This window comes from Tamandua tetradactyla, chromosome 1, assembly GCF_023851605.1.
Source record: "Tamandua tetradactyla isolate mTamTet1 chromosome 1, mTamTet1.pri, whole genome shotgun sequence".
NCBI classification, from domain to species: domain Eukaryota; kingdom Metazoa; phylum Chordata; class Mammalia; order Pilosa; family Myrmecophagidae; genus Tamandua; species Tamandua tetradactyla.
Window position 1 is genome coordinate 202,782,570 of NC_135327.1, and position 23,766 is coordinate 202,806,335.

The 23,766-nt window shown below is 37.7% G+C and overlaps 1 long non-coding RNA gene and 1 pseudogene across 1 annotated transcript in view; one reads left to right on the top strand and one right to left on the bottom strand.

Moving 5' to 3' along the window:
- The window catches only part of LOC143674932 (uncharacterized), a 44,534-nt gene that overhangs the window by 14,937 nt on the left and 5,831 nt on the right, over positions 1-23,766 (bottom strand). The window lies entirely within an intron of this gene.
- Positions 19,855-21,252, top strand: LOC143674886 (F-box only protein 28 pseudogene; annotated as a pseudogene).

Genomic DNA, 23,766 nt, shown 5'->3' on the forward strand with positions numbered 1-23,766 from the left:
ACTTTCTTTCCTCATTTCATAAGGCTTCCCAGGAACATTTTCCTTCTGCTCCAAAGGGTCTCTGGTTCTGTTGGCTCTGTTGGTGCTAAACTTTTTCCAAAATGGTTCCTTCTGAAAGGGCTTCAGTAAGTGACCCCACCTTTAATGGGTGGAGTCACATCTCCATGGAAACCATCTAATCAAAAACTACCACTCACAAATGGGTGGGTAACATTTTCATGGAAACGATAAAAAAGATCCCACCCAGCAATTCTGAATGAGGATTAAAGGACATTTTCTAGGGGTACATAATAGCTTCAAACAGGTACAATTCTATTCAGCAGTAAAAGGGATCACATTTATTAAGCCACAGAAATACATGGATGAATCTTAAAGGTATATTGTTAAATGCAAGAAGCCAATCTGACAAGGCTGCTTGATCATGCTGCATGATTACCATTCACATGACATCCTAGAAAAGACAAAACTATAGAAAAGGCAAAACAATTCAGTGGTTGCCAGGGATGGCAGGGGGAGGGGTGTAGTTTTGACCAGATGAAGCAAGGGGATATTTTTAGATGGAAAAACTATTCTGAATAGTACTGTAGTGGTGGATGCATGACATTATGCATTTGCCAAAACCCATAGGTCTTTACAGTATCAAGTATGAACCTTAATGTATGGAAACGTAAAAAAATCAATGAAAAGATTAGGAAATTGCAGGATGGAATGCAAACTGCAACGAAAGAATCTAACTATATTATAAAATTTATGACAGTCTCCCTAAGGCAAGAAGGTACTGACTTCCAAAGTAACTTTGGAAATGACTAGAAGCTATATTAATAAAGACAAAAGGAACTCTATAAGCACAGTACTCTATTAGTAAAGTTGTTTCTCATAGGGGTATGGATAAGCAACTCTGAAACTATTGTGTATGTATTTTGGAATTGAACAACTAAGAAATTGGATGGTGGGAAATAGGTTTCTCACTTAAGAGCAAGAGATCAAGATGCAAGAGGAAAAGGGCTAGAAGGAACCATAAGGTACTGAATTGGAGATAGAAACATCTCCAACAGCTCTAATGTATGCACTTGCATTTAGCTTAATATAGATACAGATGGATAGCTACAAAAACAATTATAATTATGTATGTATATATGAGTTAGTATGTGCAAATATATTTAATAACTCTGTGTAGTGAGAGGGCCTACAAAGCAATGGCACTCCGGTAGCAATGAGCACACCAAGCTTATAGAATGGTTTTTAATACCATTCTCCAGAAAAAAAGGAGTCAAGACTCCTCAGAGATATTAGTGATTTTAGGACTGGGACAAAGAATATTTAAAATAAGTCTGGAGCATCTTGTAGGAAGAAGTGCTCAAAAAACAAAATGATGAGGGCACAGCATGGACACAGCAGGAACTAATCTGAAAGAGCTCCCAATGACCAAAACTAGAACAATTTTAGCTATAAAATAAATAGCATAATATGGAATTAGAATCCAATATAGAAAATAAATATCCACAATTCAGTACTGATATATGTAAATAATTGAATAAATAAATATGAATTTGAGTGTGGACTAGACTTAATGACTTGCTTCCAAAGAATAAAATAAAGAAAGGAGAGATAAAAATAGCTTTACAGTGGAGAAACCTGGCAAACTGTTCCTCAGCGAGGTGCTCAAAGTTAACGTAATCAGTAGTAAGTCATGTTGATAGCATGTACCCTTGATATCATGTGATGAGCGTGGCATGTCACCTGTGTGGTCTTGTTCCCCAAAACTCATAACCCTAGTCTTAATCATGAGAAAAGCACCAGACAAGTCCCAGTTGAAGAACATTCTACAAAGTAACTGACCAGTACTCCCCCCCAAAGTTTCAAGGTCATCAAAAACAAGGAAATCTAAGAAGGTGTCACACACAATTCAGAGGAAGCTAAAGATAATTAATGTATCAATATTAGTTCATTCATTGTGACAAATGTACCCTCAATGTAAGATACTGACCGGGGGGTGGGGAGGAGAGTAGATGTAGGGAATACAGGAACTCTTTGTACTATCTTTGCAACTTTTTGGTATATCTAAAATTATTCTAAAATTAAATTTATTTGTTAAAAAATAAAACACTGGGTAGCTCACAAAATCTCTAGGAGGACCAGAGAACCAGACTTGAATAATACCCCAAATCAAAAGCTGGTCCCTTGAAGGCACTGGTATGCCATTTCCAAGTATGGACACACAAGTCATGACACTGATTTATCTGACACTAGTCACATCTAAGACTATTCTTCTATGGACCCCGGATATGGCTGTTGGCACTCACAATAATGGATCCCAGATAGGCTGCTTCTTCATGTCACTGAAGTGAATGGGTGTTTCTAATTGGTAAGCCTAGGTGGTGTGCATATGCCTGAGCTGCAAAGGAGAAACATATTTGATATTTTCAGCTCCTGTTGTAAGAAGAAGTCTGTGCTCCATAAAGTGTCAAGGTTTTCCTTGACACTTTTCAAAATCCATCATGTCCTAATTATTTTATTATATTTTACTTGTATCTATGCTCTTGAGATTATGTTCATCTACTATGAAATGTGTGCTACTCCACATTCAGCAACGTCTTATTGGTGGCTGGAATAGCCATGGTAGGAATATTTACACCATGGAAATCAGCAAGTGCTACAAATCATGGAGATTTGTTTCTCTCGAAAAACCAATTGCTAAACAATTACAGCAAACCATGGAAGTGCCTGAAAAAGTCTAAAGTGAAGATTTTCTATATTGTGGGCTAAAATCAAAGTATCAGATGGTAAAAATTGGCATACTTTAATGGAAATTGAGGAGACTGACTGAACAGGATTCTCAAATGATGGTTGGACATTTGAAGTGTCTGGAGAGGTGGATCAAAAATTGTCAATTTTCCTAGATGAAAAAAAGAGGACTTTTCTCAGGAAATCAGTTCTCCATGAGACTGTATATGCTCTGAATCAGCATCTACTGTATGGTGCTGTTTCTCCCATAGCCAGGATCCATGGGTCCAGTAATTGAGGGGTGGAAATGGGAGTGGCACCACTCACTATTACCCCTGGTGATCCACTAGGAAAATTTTTGCTTCCTGTCCCTGCAACCCTGAGCTCTGCTGGTCTGCAGGTTTTAGTTCCAAAGGGGAAATACTTCCACCAGGAGAAACAACAATGATTCCATTGAGCTGGAATCTAAGACTGCCACCTGGTCATTTTGGGCTACTCATGCCCCTGGGTCAACAAGCCAAGAAGGGGATTACATTGTTGACTGGGTTGATCGACCCTAACTATCAGGGGGAAATAGGACTGCAACCTCACGATGGAGGTAAAGAAGAGTTTTCCTGGAATATAGGAGATCCCCTAGGGTGTCTTTTAATACTACCATGCCCTGTGATTAAAATCAATGGAAAACTGCAACAACGCAATCCAGGCAGGACTACCAATGGCTCTGAAACTTCAGGAATGAAAGTTTGGGTCACCCCACCAGGCAAAGAACCATGGCCAGCTGAAGTGCTTGCTGAGGATAAAGGGAACATGGAATGGGTAGTGGAAGAAGGTAGTGATAAATATGAACTATGACCACGTGATCAGTTACAGAAACGAGGACTGTAATGCTATTTTGTTCATCTTATACTATTTAAGTTGTAAGATATCAGGTTTAAGAATGAATATTACCTAAGGACTTGCACTCTATTCTGGAGAGATTTAATCTGTTTCCAGTTATATGCAGGACAGTTGAGTTTGTTAGGCAAAAGACAAAAATATGTGTTTTATTGTTTTTTATTTAGAAATTAGGTATGGTTTAAGGTGATGTGTATAGCTGCCAACTTGACAAGGGATAGACTGTCATGGTCAGGTTCATGTGTCAACTTGGCCAAGTGGTGGTACCTGTTTGTCTGGCTGGGCAAGTGCTGGCCTGTCTGTTGCTGTGAGGACATTTCATAGATTAAATCATGATCACATTGGCTGCATCCACAGCTGATTCCATTTGTAATCAGTCATCAAAGGGAGTGTCTTCTGCAATGAGTGATGCTTAATCTAATCACTAGAAGCCTTTTAAGGAGGATTCAGAAGAAACAGGCTCTCTTCCTGCTTCAGCTGGCAAGCCTCTCCTGTAGAGTTTGCCTAGACCCTCTATCGGAATCGTCAGCTTCACAGCCTGCCCTACAGATTTTGGACTCTGCGTTCCCATGGTTATGTGAGACACTTTTATAAATTTTATATTTACAAATATTTCCCGTTGATTCTGTTTCTCTAGAAAACCCAAACTAATACACCTGGGGCAAAATTATAGGGGATCACAGAGAATTTAAATCCACAGATAAAAATGATATCACTCTCTTCAGCCCCCACTTTTAACATTTGATGTCAATTTCTGACTTTAACAAAATTTTGACTTAGCACTAGTAGTGTAAATTTCCCATATCCATGATTAATTCTCATTGGAGAATAAATACCCAGGCGATCATGACTCTGTTAGTAGAAGAAAGGAGAAAGAGATATGAATAATTCATGTATAATCAAAATTTGGATTTTAACACAGTGTGCCCTTGGCTTAATTCAACGTCTACAGTAGTTTATAAGCCCCACTACTTCTTTTTACAGTAACGTATCAAATGGCCCAGGAAAGCAGGGCCAACTAAATTCAAAGGTGTGAGTCTTATAAAGATATCCTTTAAAGTTCACCACCCTCCCCTCACCCTCTTGGCAGTACAGACGTGAAAATACTTCATATTTGTGTAATTCAGATACAACTTTTGAGAAGGTTAACCTTACAACTGAGCTTACACGGAATAACAGGAAGCGAAACAAGAGTAGGAGAAACAACCTGGGCCAACATGGCACAAAATCAGTGGGGGAAAACAGGATATGGTGTGCGCCAAAGAGCAGGCGTCTAAAAGAGAAGAGGATGTTTTCTTGTGTTTTCATATGGTTTTGGTATGGTTTTCATAACAAAACCCATTATCGACAGATGAACACTAGTGTATTGACTAATTCCCTTCGCTGACTATACGTCTAAAAGCATAAGCAGATGAAATAAGTTCTCATATGTTTCTCTCTGTACAGATCTTAGTTTGGGCTTGGTAATAGCAGGTGCAAAACCAAAGTACAGAAATTGTGTCATTAAAAAAATAGTCAGATTGGACAGCTGGTCAGAACTCTTGTAGTAAAGGGAGGTTAAAAGCTTTAAAAAATGGATGCTACATTTTCTTAAGTGAGCTTTTTAATTAGACTTTCTAAAGGTATGGGGTGGTGGGGGAGGTGGAATATGAAAACATACTTACCCTTAGATCCACTGTTTTGCTGTAACCATGAGTAGGAGTTTCTAGTAATGCCTCCAGAATTGTCTACACTTAGAAAGCATTGTTTTATTACACAATTAGAATCTATTTTGCAATTTTTAGTTTTATTTAGCTGTATTACCATATCAGAATGTACAGGTCTATTTTGTTCTTTTTAATGCTTGGTTAATTGCATTGAATTAACATTGCATTGTTTAGTGCTTATTAAATTTATTTAACCAATTTTATGTTGTTAGAGGTGTAAATTGTTTACAGTTTTGTTTTGTATTGAATTCCTTTTAAAACAATGCTGTTACATATGTCCTTGTACATATTTCTTTGCACATTTCTGTAACTTAGAGGGATTGGGTAACTTAGTAGTTTTCTCTTATTTTTTCCAGATTATGCAAAAGCAACCCATAAGCTTTTGGGAAATGCTCCATTGTGCCCAGGTCCCATAAGAGCCTCCCCATGGTTTTCCAGAACCAGAACCTCACTGAATAAGGCCTCTGCTGGGATTGCCACCTGAGAACTCACCCTGGAAATGAACCCAGAGAAAGCAAAGGCAGCAATTACCCACGAAGAGTGCAGGCCAACTGGGAGTCTTCCCTTGTTCCATGCATTGTGGTTTGAGGACCCAAGCCTTTAGAAAACATTGATGTCTAACCCCTGAGAGCCCAAGCCCTAACCAGGGCAGCCTTGGGGGTTCCAGACCTAAGAACTGGACCCAGAAGTGACCAGGACAGGGCAGAACAGGCAGCTGGTTAGAATGGGGTCTAGTCCATTGAGTCTTCCTTGTCCCCAGGCTCAGTATTAACTGGTTGTTCTCAAAGGTTCATTTTTCCCGATGAACTTCATTATCATTTTGTGAAGTACACCCCACCCTCAAAATCCTCTTGATACTTGATTGGAATTGATTTAGGGAGATTTGGCATTTTTACATTTGAATTCACCTATCCAAAACAAGGAATATCTTTATATTTATTTAAGTGAGTGGGCATCTTTTTTTAAATCAGCTCTTGAGTTGCAAACCATGTCAGTGGAAACTAGTATTTGAACAATTTCTCTAGGAATAGGATTCCTCCTTCTATGCAACGTTTTCTCTATCACGAGGGCAGATCACTGCTAGAGTGGCAGCCGTGATTTTTACACACAGTCTGGGTTCACTGTCAGAGGAATAGCTTCCATAAAAGAAGCATTCCCAGCTGTTGGCTATAACTTAAGAGGCGTATCTCTGCCAAGTGTTACTTAAGGAACTAGAAACACTAATTTATGTAACTTATAAACTTTGACAGAAATAACTCAGTCACCTTTATGCGCTCTTGAGCTGTGGTGTGCCTAAACATCCTGCTGCCAATGTTCCCCTTTTACAGCATTTAAACCAATTTTCAAGTGAGTGTCATAAAATCACTCTGTACAGGAAGTCAGCTCAATAATCTCCACGATATAAGCTTTAAAAGCAAGGTTTAAAATGCTGTTGGGATGCCCTGATATGCTTTTACACTGTACTCTTTTGTAAATTTATTAACAAGTCATTAGGATATAAAATTCCTTATCAAGGAACTGAACTGAAGAACTACTTACCAAAGATAGCTGGGGATATCATTAGGTTTTGTAATAAACTGTGATCCAAGAGGATATAGAAAAATTATTCAATCTGTGCAGGCCTTGCTAATTGCTAATTTTATAAAAGTTTGCCTTCTGGGAACGTTTCCATGACTTTGAAAAATCATGGCAAACCAGAAGAAAAATAAAAAAACAGCTGAGAAACTTGTGTGGCTTTTTTTTTTTTAAGGTAATATATGACATGATAAGAAGTACTTATTGTCATTGTTTATCTTTCTGTGTGTGTGTGTCTTGTCTTCCCAAGTATAGTATAAATTATTTAAGAGGAGGGATGAGGTCTTGTAATTTCTTAACTACAGGGCCTAACGCTATTCTCACTGTGGGTCTCAGGAAATGTGTATTATTGGTGATGATTAGAAGATAACAGATAGTAACAGACTCATAAAAATGGTTTATTCATTCACATCAGGACATCTTCAAAATGAAGCAAAATGACTTCCTAACTATATACTTTAAAAATTCAATTCAAAGACCGCACACATAAGATCTTCAAAAATGCAGTTTATGGAAAATGCTTTAACTTAACATTTGTCTAAATGTGACTGGTGTTTACCTTGGCTTGCACTATTTAAAAAATAAAAATTAACACAAGGTCGGGAGCTCTTTCCCCAGGACAGAGCTGACAAGACAGTTCAAGTTTTACGCCACCACTTCTCTTACCTCTCCCTCTGTAAAAAGTAGTTTGCATCTGTTTTACTCTTTTATTTAGTAAAAGGGGAAAGACCACCTTCCTTTGTGTTTTAGTTTGTAGCTACAATGTTTTATGAGCCCTGAGCACAGCTAGGGGGCGCTAAAGTTACATGAAATTGACTATCCATCCTTACAGAACTGTACGTGGTACTAGATTTGTTGATTCCTGCTCTTTGGTCAAGCCTTGGTTCAATTTCTCTTTCTCGCCTCAGTTCAAACTCTCTTTCCCTCAAGCATTCCAGGTTTTAAGTATAGAAGCCCATCGAGAATTAAAAGATTGGAAGATTTTTGCATCAAAGATGATTGGTTTTTATTCTTCTATTTGTCTTCATATGTAATTTTCCCTTAATCATGGACTTATTTAGACTTGGAACAGATCTTACAGCTATGTCTTTTAGAGAAATCAATTGACAATATTACAGATGAGGAAACTGAGGTTCAGAAAGGGTGACTGCTCATCACATATCTACTTCATAGCCGTGCCAGAGAAGGAAGCAAGATGGCCTGGCTCCTTGTTCTACCTTGTTAGGTTCCACAAATTCTCCCAACATGAACAGAGCACAGTAAATTACCATCATTCATTGGAGAATGTGCTTTAAAATGAAGACTTATCCTAATACATTGTCACCTACCAAACTAAACCTAAAAAATTTTATCATTTACTTTTATATGGTATTTTATAACCCACAAAGAAGTAAACGTTATACATTATGAAATTCACAATAGCCCAGAAAGATAAACAAGTATTATTTCTCTTCTTAACAGGTAAGAAAACTGAAAATATGATGAGGTTAAATAACATAGCCATATACTATATATAATACCCTATGTTTGTCTAGAGCTTTGATACCTACCCAGGTCCTTTTCAAATTTTCTCCTAAACAGACTGAACCCAGGCAGTACTAATAAATGGTAGAATCATTCTGTGCTGGTTTGAATCTGTGGTGGGCCCCAGAAAAGCCATGACCTTTAATCTTCATTCAGTATAGCTGGGTGGGAGGATTTTGATTGTTCCCATGGAGATATGACCCACCCAATTGTGGGTGGTAACTTTTGATCAGATAGCTTCCATAGAGTTGTGACTCCACCCATTAATCCTTTAAAAGAGGAAACATTTTGGAGAGAGTCCCTTTTTACAGCCATGAGAAGCCACAGCAGAACACCGCAGAACCACAGAGCAGAGTCCACCAGCCAGCGACTTTTGGAGATGAAAAAAGAAAATGCCTCCTGGGAAGCTTCATAAAACAAGAAGCAAGGAGAGAAAGCTGGGAGGCTTCGTGCCCTTCCAGCTGAGAGAGAAACCCTGAACTTCATCGGCCTTACTTAAGAGAAGGTAACCTCTTCTTGGTGCCTTAATTTGAACATTTTTATAGGCTTACTTTAATTGGGACATTTTCTCGGCCCTAGAACTGTAAACTAGCAACTTATTAAATTCCCCTTCTTAAAAACCTTTCTGTTTCTGGTATATTGCATTCCAGCAGCTGACAAACTCGAACAAATTCTAAACTTCAGATCTCCAATTCAAAGTCTAGAGTTCTCTCTACTACTCCATCTAGTCATTCCAGTACAGAGATGATAATATAGATATATAGACAGATATGTATATAGATATAAATTATATATAATTTATATATAAAGAGCTCTTTTAAATTGTTCATATTACAAATTCATGAAAATAATTACCTAATCACCCCCCAAAAAGATACTTGCAGTCTTTTTTATTTCCCTCATTCACCTAGGGGGCAAATATTTAGCTACTCAGTTATCTAAAACATAGCTAAGAACCCAAAAGATAGCCCTGTTAAAAGTACTAGGGGAAAAGCATTTTAATGTTTTAAGTTACATATGTGTGTGCATGTGTTTGTGTGCATATACATATATATCTGTATTTATTTATACTTATACCTACAGCTGCATCTATATCTATACTTATATCTATGTATCTGAGCCGAGACCAGGTTTTTCAGGCCTGGCCGTCCCAAACCAGTTAAATCAGAATTTCTCAAAATGAGGCCTGGTCATCAGGTTTCTTTGTTTGTTTGCTTTTTTTTTTGTATTTTGAGCTTCCAGGTAATTCTAAAATGCAGCTAGAAAGTTCCTTGTCTAGATACTCTAGTTCCCAGCCATTTCCCTTCAGTCCAGAGAAGACCATGTTTAAAGGAGATCGTAGCCCAACCACAGAAATGATCTCTGCAAAGCTGGAGACTTCTGCGATTTCTGGTTCCACATCCTGAACGGGATGATAAATCTTCCATTTCTCTTGTTCATCAAAATCAGCTTTTTTATATTTAGGAAAATTTGGAACTTCCTAGGACAGTCTGGGAAATTATATATAAACAATCCTCCTTTATCTTTATTTATATGAGGACAAGTAAAAGGTAAAATTCAAAAGAAAAAAATGAATGGTAAAAATGTTTTTTATATTTTTTCCTATTATAAAATTAAATTATAATTTAAGAGCTCCAATACATTTCTAACTGTGGTACATTTTAAGGTAATTATGTGTCTTCTCAGTAATATATTTGCTATCAACTTATTACATAAAAGGATTTCTTGGGAATTCAAGATTGTTTTTAGATTTATGGCCCTTTCATGTGAAAAAGGTGTTTTTCAGAAGTACTTCTGATTCCGATGTCTGGTGAATATTCCATTTGCCATCAATAATGCCACCTACAGAAATCCTCCTGCATATAAATCCAAGCTTGACATTCCTATAATGCACAGTGCAATAGAGTGCTCTTAGGGCAAGAAATAATATGTGTGAATTATATTAGCCAGTATGTGGAAAACATTTGTCCCATAATTTATGAATTCAGGATGATCCCAGAACATAGTTTTAGTATTCTAAATAGATTTATATCAGTTGGCTCTTAAGAGAAATGTTTACTAAGGTGACTGTGATAACTGCTGATTTGAACAAATATTTTCATAATCATTTTTTTGTTTGCACTTAATGTTTATTACTAACATTATCAGAATTGTATGGCTCTATTATCCGGTCAGAGTTTCGTCTTTTTTTTTCGTTATAAAAGCTTTCTGTTAATGATATCAATTGAAACTCGAAATTTGACTTTCCCCATAACTTTTCTCAACGCTTCAAGGTAAAGGTAACTCTTTGCCAACATCTGGACCCAGTCTGTTTAGGAAGAATTTGAAAAGGACCTGGGCAAGTATCAGAGATTTGGTTAAATATATATTATGAAATAATAAGATATGATATATATGATATATGATGTGATGCAGTATTGTTTTGTGTTTTGTGTTGTGTTGCATTGTATTGTGTCTCATTACATTACATTATTATATTTTATTGTATTAGGTGATAGAGCTATAGCAGTCACAATAATAAAGGCAAATAATAATTTTGTCTAAATTATTCTGTAGATAATTGGGCCTACATGATATAGAACAGTCTACAGCATATAAATTCACTGCATAATTGCTATTCTCTTTACTTTCTGTCCTATGATTTTATCATTAAAAATGTGTGTTTTATTTGTTCATTTGGTTGTTTTAAGATTTAAATTCTGAGACTGCAAAACTTATCTTGCTTTATGGAAAGTGAATATTTAAAGCTTAGTTTCTAAGCCTTCAGATAATTGTGTGTGTGTGTGTGTGTGTGTATGCGTGTGTCTTCTTGAAGATCTCAGAGACCAGAGATTTTACAACCTAACTTAGTAACCAGTTCTAATTATTTTTGAAAGTTACTTAATCTGTTTCTATAGTTAGGTCATTGAAAAGAAACCATACACCATTCTTTTTCTGAAAGATTTGTTTCTGAAGCATTAGAAAGCCTAAGGGTAGTAAATCAGATTAATTTGCAAATTAACAGGGATAAACTTTATAAATCATGAATGTTCTGCTTTAATTAACTTAAAATATAGTTAATTCTTTTTAAATATATTACAATATTAAGTAGTAGACTATGGGGGGACAAATATCCTTGGTCCCTGACAATAACTAAATTGGGTGACTTGTAAAGCATAATGCTTAGCAGTGTAATAATCCCAATTTTCAATTTCTGTCTTACTAGCAAAAACATGGCTTTGTGCTATGCACATAGACTGATATGAAATTCAAAATTTGTGCAAGGATATGCCAATTTTGTTAGTTGGCAATTGTTTATTTAACATTGTATTCCTCTTCCGAAAAAGGCAGCAAGAAAAACTCCTTAGATTTACTGTCCTCTCACAGTTATGCTAATGGTTGACCTGATAATTAGTGAAGGGGTAGGACAGGAATCAGTTCTCTGAAGTCCCCAGGGACATGGGCAAAGAGCTTTCTTCTCCTTCCCTAAAGACGGGTAATGAAGATCCTGTTGGGTAATTAGCAACAGTCAGTTTGAAGGTGGGCTGTGACCCCAGACATTACCCAAGTCACACTCCCTTTCAGTGTTTCCAAGCTGAGGCAGTGCATAAACCCTGCAGATGTGCACATGCCTTTTGTACTTTTCTAATTACATTTACAGAATCAAAAGGACAATTTTTTATTTGTTAATAATCATCAGGTTTTTTCTTTGGGCAATAGTCACTTTTGTCTGATCCATCCTAACAAATTGTTCTTTCTTCATGTACTGAATAGGGTGACACAAAATCTTTTGGAGGTATGTGCTGGTTTGAAAGGATGTATGTACCCTAGGAAAGCCATGTTTTAATCCTAATCCCATTTTTGTGAAGACAGCCATTTCTTCTAATCCCTATTCAGTATTGTATTATTGAAACTGTAATTAGATCCTCTCCCTGGAAATGTGATTTAATCAAGACCCATTTGGGTGGACCTTGATTAGTTTACTGGAATCCTATAAAAGAGGAAACATTTTGGAGAGAGATTCAGAGAGAGCAGAGCAGAACAATATAGCCACGAGAAGCAGAGTCCACCAGCTAGCAACTTTTGGAGATGAAGAATGAAAATGCCTCGCCAGGAGCTTCAAGAAACAGGAAGCCAGGAGAGGAAGCTAGCAGATGACACCGTGTTCACCATGTATCTTTCCAGATGAGAGAGAAACTCTGACTGTGCTTGCCATGTGCCCTTCCACTTGAGAGATAAACCCTGAACTTCGTTCGGCCTTCTTGAACCGAGGTATCTTTCCCTGGATGCCTTTGATTGGACATTTCTATAGACTTGTTAAAATTGGGACATTTTCTCAGCCTTAGAACTATAAACTAGCAACTTATAAAACTCCCCTTTTTAAAAGCCATTCCGTTTCTGGTATATCGCATTCCGGCAGCTAGCAAACTAGAACGGGGGTAAAGAAGACTTCTGCAATCACTCTTTTTAGTACTCATTCATTCATTCAGCTCACTAGTACTAACCTTCTCAATGCTCAGCACTATTCTAGGAGCTGAGAGTACTTAAAGAACAATATTTACAGGTCTTGGCTGTCATATGTTTATAGTTCAGAGGGATAGACAAATATTTGCTTAATTAATTAATTATAAAAATATCAAGCAATGGTGGAAAAAATCCTACATAGATAATTAAAATAAAGTGATGTGATAAAGTGTGGTTAAGGGGGTCAAGAAAGAACCAAAGGAGAACCCCAGAAGATGGAAAGAGGAGGACAAATTGTTTAGGGACCCCAGGTTAGAGGAAAACCATAGTGGAGTGGCAAGGCATCTTACAAACCCCCAACAAGCAGTACAGGTGTTTCTGACCCAAAAACTAAGAGCAGAAAGTAACCCAGGTAGGCTTATCCCTCCGCTGGACCAAATGGGAATCCTGCTGACAACAGGCAAGCCTAGTGAGCAAGAAGGAGCCTAGCTAACAATAAGCAGCCAAGGGAAGCACTCTCCTTCTCCACTGAACCTAAGACTCCTCTTTCCTACCTAGAGAAACTGGGGTATCTGGGTGGCTCCCGGGTGAGAATCCTGCCACAAAGAAAACAGTCTGCCCAGGGAACACTCGCAGTCCTGTGGGCTGGGGAATCCCTTCCTCACATAGAAAAACAAGGTAGCCTGGTTTGGAGAAATTTTTCTGCCCCCTCAGGCATCCACAGCAGGGGTTAGTGAGACCCCCAGCAGCACTTGATAAACTAAGCATCTCAAAATAGCACCACAAAGGCTCTGGAAATTAAATTGTTATTGGAACCACAGCCCACAAAAGTAGGCCAGAACCTACACATTAAATCTAAACAGGGTGACTGGTTACTAAAACAAAAGATTTAAATAGGACCCAGAGTCTCCTAATGTAATAGCCAAAATGCCCAGGACAAAGAACCAGGAAAATCACAATTTAAATGGGAAAAGACAGTCAATATTTGAAATGAATCAAAGTTGGAATTATCTGGCAAGGATTTTAAAGTAGCCATCATAATAATACTTCAAGAAACAGTTACAAATTATCCAGAAAGAAATAAAAAAGAGAAAAAAAATCTCATCAAATAAAGAGAAATTATAAGAAAAGAACATAATGGAAATTATAGAACTGAAAAATATAATAACCAAAAATAGAAAACTTCCTAGATGAACTCAGTAGAAGAGTGGAGATGACATGATATAATCACTGAACTTGAGGACAGATCAATAGAACTTACCAATCTGAACGATAGAGGAAAATAGACTGAAAAAAAAAATAGAGCTTCCAGGGACTCATGGGGTTATAACAAAAGAGTCAACATTCGTATTGTTGGAGTCTCAGAATGAGAGGAGAAAGAGACTGGGCTAAAAGAGAAATAATGGCTGAAAACTTCCCAAATTTAGTAAAAGAGATAAACCTGTAGATTCAAGAACTTGAGTGAACCCTAAATAGGATAAGAAAGAAATATACACCAAGAAACAATATAATCAAATTTCTGAAAACGAATGACAAAGAAAAAATTTTGAAAGCAGCTGGAGTGAAATGGTGCATTACCTGTAGATGAAAACCAATTCCAAAGACAGAAGACTTTCAAGCCAGGAGGAAGTGGCATAACATTTGTCAAATGCTGAAAGAATTTCTCAACCTAGTGAAACTGTCCTTTCAAGAATGAAAATAAAATGAAAACGCTCACAGATGAACAAAAACTGAAAAAAAAAATTGTTGCTGACAGATCTGTCCTTTAAGAATTACTGAGGAAAGAATACCTAGGGCATTACATAAATTCTACAAAGTTTCCATGCACCAGGGTAACTTTCCAAAACCTACAACCTCCAAATGGGTCCTTGGACCAGATAAGTCCTGAAATGCAGAGAAGCCAGCCCTTCCAGAACATCAGCTGGTTCCATCTCCCTATCCCTTATTATCCACAGCCCCTTCCAAGATGAGAAAGTTAGAATGGGCATAGCCCAAATACCCCTAAAGAATGGGAGGAAAATCAAAGGTGATAGTGGAGTTATTCAGAGAAGGTCAGGTTAACAAATACATATGAATGCTGAAACATACTGATATTTCTTTTCGTCTCCAGTACCTTAGAGTAGCTAGAAATAAAAATCTAAAATTGTGGAACTGTAAAAAAAAAAAAAAAAAAGAATGACTGCAGAAAACTCTTCAAAAATAAATGGAATGATAAAACAAAGACTCATGGAACATCAAGAAGGAAGAAATAACAGAAAGAGCGGAAGTATGGGTAAATACAATAGACTACTTTTCCTTCTGAGTTTTCGAATTGTATTTGATGATTGAAACAAAAAATATGACATTGTTTGATACTCAAGACCATAATATTTTAAAGTGGGGAAGTAAAGAGACCTAAATGAAAGTAAGGTTTCCATACTTCACTTGAAGTGGTAAAATACCAATACTAGGTATGCCAATTTGAAAGAATTATGTACCCTAGAAAAGCCATGTTTTAATCCGTGTCCATCTTGTGGATATTTCAATCCCTAGTCAGTAGGCTGGAAGCTTGATTAGGTTATCACCATGGAGATGTGACACAATTGTGGGTATTAACCTTTGATTAGAGGGAGATGTGACTCCACGCATTCCAGGTGGGTTTTGATTAGTTTACTGGAATCCGTTAAACAAGAAAGCATTTTGGTAAGAGCTTCAGAACCACCAGAGAGCCATGAGAACCATGAGAGCACATGCAGCCAGAGACCTTGGAGATGAAGATGGAAAAAACACCCCTGGGGGAGCTTCATGAAACAAGAAGCCCGGAGAGAAGGCTCGCCATGTGCCTTTCCAGTTGAGAGAGAAACCCTGAACTTCATCAGCATTTCTTGAGTGAAGGTAACCTCTTGTTGGTGCCTTAATTTGGACATTTTTATAGACTTGCTTTAATTTGGATATTTTCATGGCCATAGAACTGTAAACTTGTGACTTAATAAATTCCCCCTTTTTAAAAGCCATTCCATTTCTGGTATATTGCATTCCAGCAGCTTGCATATCAAGACACTAGGATATCAGTAAAAGCCTTTCTAAGGAAGTGATAGGTAAACAGAGAGCCATTTCATAAAAAGAAAACAGCATATATAGATCAAAGGATGAGTTGTCCAGGCAGAAGGACAGCTAGAGTAAGGGTCCTGAGATAGGAACAAGTTGGCATGTTTAAAGAACAGAAAGACCCAAAAGCTTGAGCATATCAGGCAAGAAACAATGATACAAAATGTAATCATAAAGGAAAGTAGAAGCACATGTGCCAGTCTGAATCTGTGGTGGACCCCAGAAAAGCCATGCCCTTTAATTCTCATTCAATATTGCTGGGTGGGAGCATTTTGATTGTTTCAATGAAGATGTGACCCACCCAATTGTGGGTGGTAACTTTTGATTAGATGATTTCCATGGAGGTGTGTCTCCACCCACTGAAGATGGAGTTGCTTACTGGAATCCTTTAAAAGAGGAAACATTTTGGAGAGAGTCCCTTTTTGGTAGAGCCACGAGAAAGCCAGCAGACGCCGCCATGTTCGCCATGTGCCCTTCCAGCTGAGAGTGAAATGTTGAACGTCATCGACCTTCTTGAACCACGGTATCTTTCCCCAGATGCCTTAAATTGGACATTTCTATAGACTTGTTTTAATTGGGACATTTTCTCGGCCTTAGAACTATAAACTAGCAACTTATTAAAGTCCCCTTTTGAAAAGCGATTCCATTTCTGGTATATTGCATTCTGGCAACTAGCAAACTAGAACTGCATATGATGCAGAAACTTAAAAGCCAAGGTAGGGAGTTTGAATTTTATTCTTTAAATGATAAGGAACCATTGGAGGGCTTAAGCAAATGAGTGATATAACTGATATGGTTGCTATAAAGATTAGTCTGTTTGTTATTTAAAGCCTGAATTGTAGATGAGTAATAGTGGTTGCAAGATCAATTAGGAAGCTATTGCAATATTCCAGGTGAGAGATAGAGCTGACTTGCACTAAGACAGAAAAGAGAGAGAGAACTAGATAGATTTGGTATATGTTTTAGAGGAATAATCTGCAGGATTTTCTGATTGAATCATATGAGAAAGATGAAGGGAAAAGAGAAATTAAGTATAATTCTCAAATTTTAAGCTTGAGCAAACTTGAGATGAGAAAAACTGAAGGAGAAATAGGTCTGCGAGGAAATAATCAAGGTTTTTGCAATTTATTTATTCATTCTTATATAGTGGTCCTCGCCTAAGGATAAAAGAAAACAGCCAAACCAAATGTGTTACACAAATAGTTTATAGCTGTTACATTTATGTTAAAAGTGTTTTGAATGTACATTTAATGAATATGATTATTATTCATTTTAATTCTTACCATTCTTTCATATCTCAACACACCGAGCCTGAAACCTTCAAAACAATCTGTGTTCCAAAAAGCCTATGAAACAAGGACATGATGGTATTATACTAAGCATTTGTCATATAAACAGTAAATATTGTTTTGATATCACTAGGTTTTAAACATCTTTCTGGTTCAAAGTTGACAGTGATAATGGTTCTTCCTATTATTGTTTTGAATGTTGACTTAAAAAATAGGAGCAATAAATAATGCTTTGTATTAATTATCTATTGCATTGTAACATATTACCCCATACTGTTTATCTAATCAGTAATCCAGGTGCAGCTTATCTAAGTGCCTCTGGCTCCAGGTGTCTCATGAGGTTGCGATTAAGCTGCCAACCAGGCCTGAGGTCTCATCTGAAGATCCAACTAAGAGAGGATCCACTTGCAAACTCATTTGTGTGGTTTTTGGCTGTTGGCCTGAGGGTTTCATTTCCTCGCTTCCTTGTCCAGAGGGTTCCCTCATTTCCTTGCTGCATGAGCCTCTCCATGGGGTTGCCCACTACATGACTTCCATTAGAAACAAGTAAGTGAAAGAGCAAGAGAGGATAAGCTGGATGGAAACCAGTCTTTTTAATCTGAATCTCAGAAGTAGAATTCCATTATTTTTTCCATGTTCTGTTCATTAAAAGTGAATCACTAACTAACATTAATGAATGAACTTGGAGAATTTCAGTTAAGAACAGAGGTCATCAGGAGATAGAAATAGGGTACATATTGGGTAATTGGAGCTGAAGGGATACAGATTATGCAAAAGGACTGATGGTAAAAATTCAGAAATGGACACAATATTACTTGATTGTAGCAAATAATGTAAGTACACTGCATGAAGCTGAACGTGAGAATGATAGAGGGAGGAGGGCTGGGGACACATATGAAGAGGCAAGAGGGATGTGCCTGAAACTATAGAGCTGTATTCCATTAGCCATGTTTCTTGAAGATGAATGTATAAATGATATAGCTTTCACAATGCGACTGTGTGATTGTGAAAACCTTGTGTCTGATGCTCCTTTTATCTATTGTATGGACAATTGAGTAAAAAATATGGAGTAAAAATAAATAAATAGGTGGAACAAATGTTAAAATAGAGTAGATTGAAATGCAAATGATCAATGAAAGGGAGTAATAAGGGGTATAGAAAAAAATAGGGGGAACAAAGGTTAAAATTTATTGGGTAGATGGAAATACTAATGGTCAATGAGAGGGAGGGGTAAGGGGTATGGTATGTATGAGTTTTTCCTTTTTACTTTTTATTTCTTTTTTGGAGTGGTGCAAATGTTCTAGAAAATGATCATGGTGACACTACTATGTGATGATATGGTAGCCATTGATTATACACCATATATGGAATGTTTGTATGTTAAGAATGTTCATGTTTGAATGTTGTTTTGGTTTGTCAATAAAAATAAAAAGTAAAAAAAGTAAAAAAAAAAAAAAAAAAAATAGAATGCCCAGGAAAGGGGTCAAAGGAAGTCTCAAAAAAAAAAAATAGTGAATCACTAAATCCAGACCACACTCAAATGGCGAGGATTCCACAAGGGCATTGTGGTAGTTAGGTTCAGGTGTCAACTTGGCCAGGTGAAGGTGCCTAGTTCTGTTGCTGTGGACATGAACCAATGGCATGTGAAGCTCATCTGTCACGATTACATCTGCAGTGGGCTAGGGGGCCTGCCTGCTGCAATGAATGATGCTTGATTTAATTGGCTGGATGCTTAAATGAGAGAGCTCAATGTAGCACAGCCCAAGCAGCTCAGCATACCTCAACTCAGCACTTGCAGCACAACCCAGGCCTTGGAGATGCAGGAAGGAATAATCCCAGGGAAAGCCATTGGAACCTAGAGGCCTGGAGAGAAGGCCAGCAGAGATCACCCTGTGCCTTCCTGTGTAAGAAAGAACCTCAGATGAAAGTTAGCTTCCTTTTCTCTGAAGAACTATACATTTTTAACGAAATAAATCCCCTTTGATTAAAAGCCAATCCATCTCTGGTGTGTTGCATTCTGGAAGCATTGGCAGACTAAAGAAGGCATGAATACTGGGAGGTGGGGTTCATCGGAGACCATTTTAGAGGCTGCCTACCACATCTTTCCACCAATATACATAGGAAAATTATCTTTTGACTTTTGATATATAAATGTTACCACTCTGCTGTCTGACACTGTTGCAATGCTGCCTCATTATCTTAAAGCCCATCAGACATGTTTTCCTAAGGAAAGGTGAGCCCATTTCTGACAGATGTCCCACTCTTTAAAAAGATAGGCTTCATGCATACATATGACTCTTCTGCCTGCCTGGGACAGTCACTCATTCTACTCTAATTAACTTCTCAACAGATTTTCTTGAATAATCTACTGCCATTCATCTTCCTTCCATGCCTTGCCCAGAGTGCCATGTTTGAACAGACATCACATCAATGTGGCTCTGTTGCCTGCATTCAAGAACCTTATTTTCAGTGACTTAGGCTATCTTCACGTATGCATTGCTCACAGGTAACACCAAGGAAATTGCTCAAAGTTCCTAAAGTAACATTTATGGGAAGTTCAAAGTTTAGCTTTATAGAAGGTTGGATAAGAAAGAATACCGAAAACCCCCAAGATGGCGGCGGCGTCGGAGGAGCGAATGGCCGAGGACGGAGGCAGCGGTCACAGCGACGGCTGCTCCTCTTCGGCCGCCGGCTCTGCTCAGCGACAGCCCCCCCCACCCCCACCCCCACCCCCCCCACAGCCCCCGCAGCCGGTGTCCCAGGTGCCCCCAGCCCCGGCCCTGGCTCCGGACCAGCTGCCTCAAAACAACACGCTGGTAACGCTGCCCATCGTAGCCATCGAGAACATCCTCAGCTTTATGTCCTATGATGAAATTAGCCAGCTCCGCCTGGTTTGTAAAAGAATGGACTTGGTCTGCCAGAGAATATTGAATCAGGGATTTCTGAAAGTTGAGAGATACCATAATCTATGTCAGAAACAGGTGAAAGCACAACTCCCAAGGAGAGAGTCAGAAAGGAGAAACCATTCATTAGCTCGTCATGCAGATATCCTTGCTGCTGTTGAAACAAGACTATCATTGTTAAATATGACTTTCATGAAGTATGTGGATTCCAACCTCTGTTGCTTCATCCCAGGAAAGGTGATTGATGAAATTTATCGAGTGTTGAGATATGTCAATTCTACCAGATCCCCTCAACGAGCTCATGAAGTACTTCAAGAGTTAAGGGATATTTCCTCCATGGCAATGGAATACTTTGACGAGAAGATTGTTCCAATTCCAAGAGGAAATTACCAGGATCAGATGTATCTGGAAGACTCATGGGCACTCCTCCAGTCCCAGGACCTTCTGCAGCTCTTACAACAATGCAGCTGTTCTCCAAGCAGAACCCTTCAAGACAAGAGGTTACCAAACTCCAGCAGCAGGTTAAAACAAATGGTGCTGGTGTGACTGTTCTCAGGCGTGAAATTTCTGAGCTTCGCACCAAAGTGCAAGAACAGCAGAAACAGCTTCAAGACCAGGACCAGAAACTGCTAGAGCAGACCCAGATCATAGGTGAACAGAATGCACGGTTGGCAGAGCTGGAACGCAAACTGAGAGAAGTAATGGAAAGCGCAGTAGGAAACTCCTCAGGATCTGGGCAGAAGGAGGAATCTCCTCGGAAACGAAAAAAGGCAGTGGAAGCTATAGACACTCTTAGGAAATCTAAATGTCTTCGGAATAGAAAGTAAATTGGAATGTGGTTCTAAAACCAGAGGAAGAGGTGGCGTAGTTGCTTAAGCAGTTATGCATATCAGGGCACTGAGCAACGCAGTGTCCCCTTAGGCGTCTAGGCTTTTAGAACACAATTTAACTTGAACTCTCACAATTGGGACATTCTTTTCCCGCTTCTCCTGGTTGTACTGATGCACAGCATCTTTTTATTTTGCAATAGATTTGTACTAACCAGACCTGTTCCATCATGTTTTGAGGAGTAACTTTTTTCCTGTGCAGATAATGTTTAAAGTAAATTTATTTGTTTCTGTATATATGCACATTACATAAGGATCTTAAACCCAGTCTTGACAGACTAGAAGTTAAGTTTAAATACAGAAAATGTCCTGTTCACTTGAAAGGAAGACCTACTTTTTAAATGGACACTATCCTGTTTTAAAAAAAAAAAAGTTGACTTTTTGTTATAAGTGACCTTTGTCTGGAATGTCTGAAAAGTAGTTAATGCTTTTTGGTATTGAAGTAATGGGTAACTAAAATGGACTTTCATAGTATTGACTGTAGAAGGGGCCTCTACAGTATTGACTATATATTTTTATAAACTACTGGTAAGGGACTTACCCAGTTGTTATATACATGTTTTCATATGTCTTTTGGGGCCATGTCCTACATTTGCATGGATGGATGCATGCATTGCCTAGTCAGCTCACTTAAAAAGCTCTTGCGCTGGTATGGATATGAACTTCTACTTCTCTGCTTTATAGAGCAGCTTCTTAGATTATTTAAGCGCTTAGCATCTTTCACCACAACAGGGTGCCCCTAGAGAGGAAATTGTTGGTCCATTTGTCCTCCAGTTTTACAGGGCAAGAGAATATTGAATCCCATCACTTTATTCTCTGTAGGGTTCAAGTACACTGGCTAAGGCAGAACCCCAAATTCCAAGGCTGTTTATATCACTATCAGACTTCTGGTAACTAGTACTGTTTTTTATTCACTTTGTTGCTTATTGGTCAGATGTGGTGATTGAGTAGGCAACAGGACTTGAGGGATGCAGCTTTGCAATTGAAGCAAACTTCATTGAAGGAAATTGTACTATGAAAATGATTTTGATCATTTTGGGGGGCAAGGTGACCTGAGAAAAGCTTTTTTTTTTTTAATTTAAATTTCAAGTTTTCCTTAACTTACAATTTTAAACAAAAGCTTTAATTTTTTTTTTGCACTCCTCTTTTGAGCTTGTAACTGGAAAAGCATGTCTTGCACTGTTCAACCTTATGAGTGATTGATCACTTTTACAACCTCCAAATTGTGTACAGTGGTTATTTTCCCATTTGTATATTTTTCAGACATTATTCAACTATCACTGTCCTAGTTTTTTGGGTTTTTTTTTTAGTTTTTTATTTGGAAATAATTTCAAACTTATAAGACAGCTATACAAATAATATAAACCCCATAGAGAAAATTCCCACATGCCCTATACCCCCAGATAACCAGATCCGCCACTAGTTTTATTTTTTATATACTATATGGTATTGCTGTTATTCGACTGTTAAATTCTTTTAAATAACTGTTGCCTTGCACTTCAGTTATTTAAAGTAAAGTTAGATGTAAAATAGAAAACTATCCCTTCCAGGTGGGAGTTTGACAGCTATATAATACCTAAGGGTTTGGTATGTACCTTAGTTGAATCAAAAAAAGCACAACAAGGTTACCACCTTTTACAACATCCAACATAACATGATTTTGCATCCTTTAGATTGACCTCACCAAATGAAACTTTCCTATCCATTTTTATGTTGTCCTTAAATAATATTGACCTTAGATTTTGATCCAGTCTATGTCTAATTTTGAAGTTCCATTTATAATGTAGTATGTTTTCAATGAAAATCCATAAAGTAACATCTGAGTGTTTCATGGTTTGTTGGGACAGTAATTTTAAACTAAACAATTTCAAAAAAAAAAAAACATTTGTCAGCCAAGGTCATCCATAAAAGTCCCTGTCTGGAACTCATTTTCTTAGCAGGTCTCATTTTTGTAATGGTAGGATTTAGCCATATTGTCATAACTTTGGAGGACTGGAATTCTCATGGCCTTTATTAGTCTGCTTTTCTGGTATCGAAAGACTTTTTAGAGTAACAAAGTACACGTGTATAGGTTTACTAAGTATTGATCCTCATGCATCAAAGGGTTGTAGCCTCAGATTATTTATTTAGTAGATGTTCATGAATTAGCAGGCGTTTCCTGAATTTCTTTTTAACTACATCTAGATAACCTAAATGGACATACAGTCTTCCATTAGTGAACCTTTCATAAAGTAAAAACCTTTCATAATAAGCATTCACACTATTAGAAGATAGGTTTTCTATTTCAAGATCCAAATTTCTACAACATACACTTATAATCATGTGTCCATGAGGCTAATGAGTTGGCACTTCTTCATGCATGAATGTTCCATAACAGTAGGAGAATAAAGCACTACAGTTCACTTGTTTAAGACTAGCTAAGACACATTAGGAAACTGCCTTCACCATTAACAGGACAATTATTTGATAGCTGTTATATTTGCATTTGGTTAGCATAGTGGTGTTTAAGGTTCAACAAATCACAAATTATTTTGCACAACTAAAACTGACACGTTACAGGAAAATTGTATATTAGCCACCGGAAAAAGAACCATCCTGCCCTGCATTGTAAGTTACTAATTTCTTCTTGTAAATTACCATCATCTTCCTTGGCTGTTTTTCAGAGGAGAGTTCTCTATTTTAATGGATCATGCCCACTTGTAAATTTAGTGTGGAACAACACTACAAACCTGTT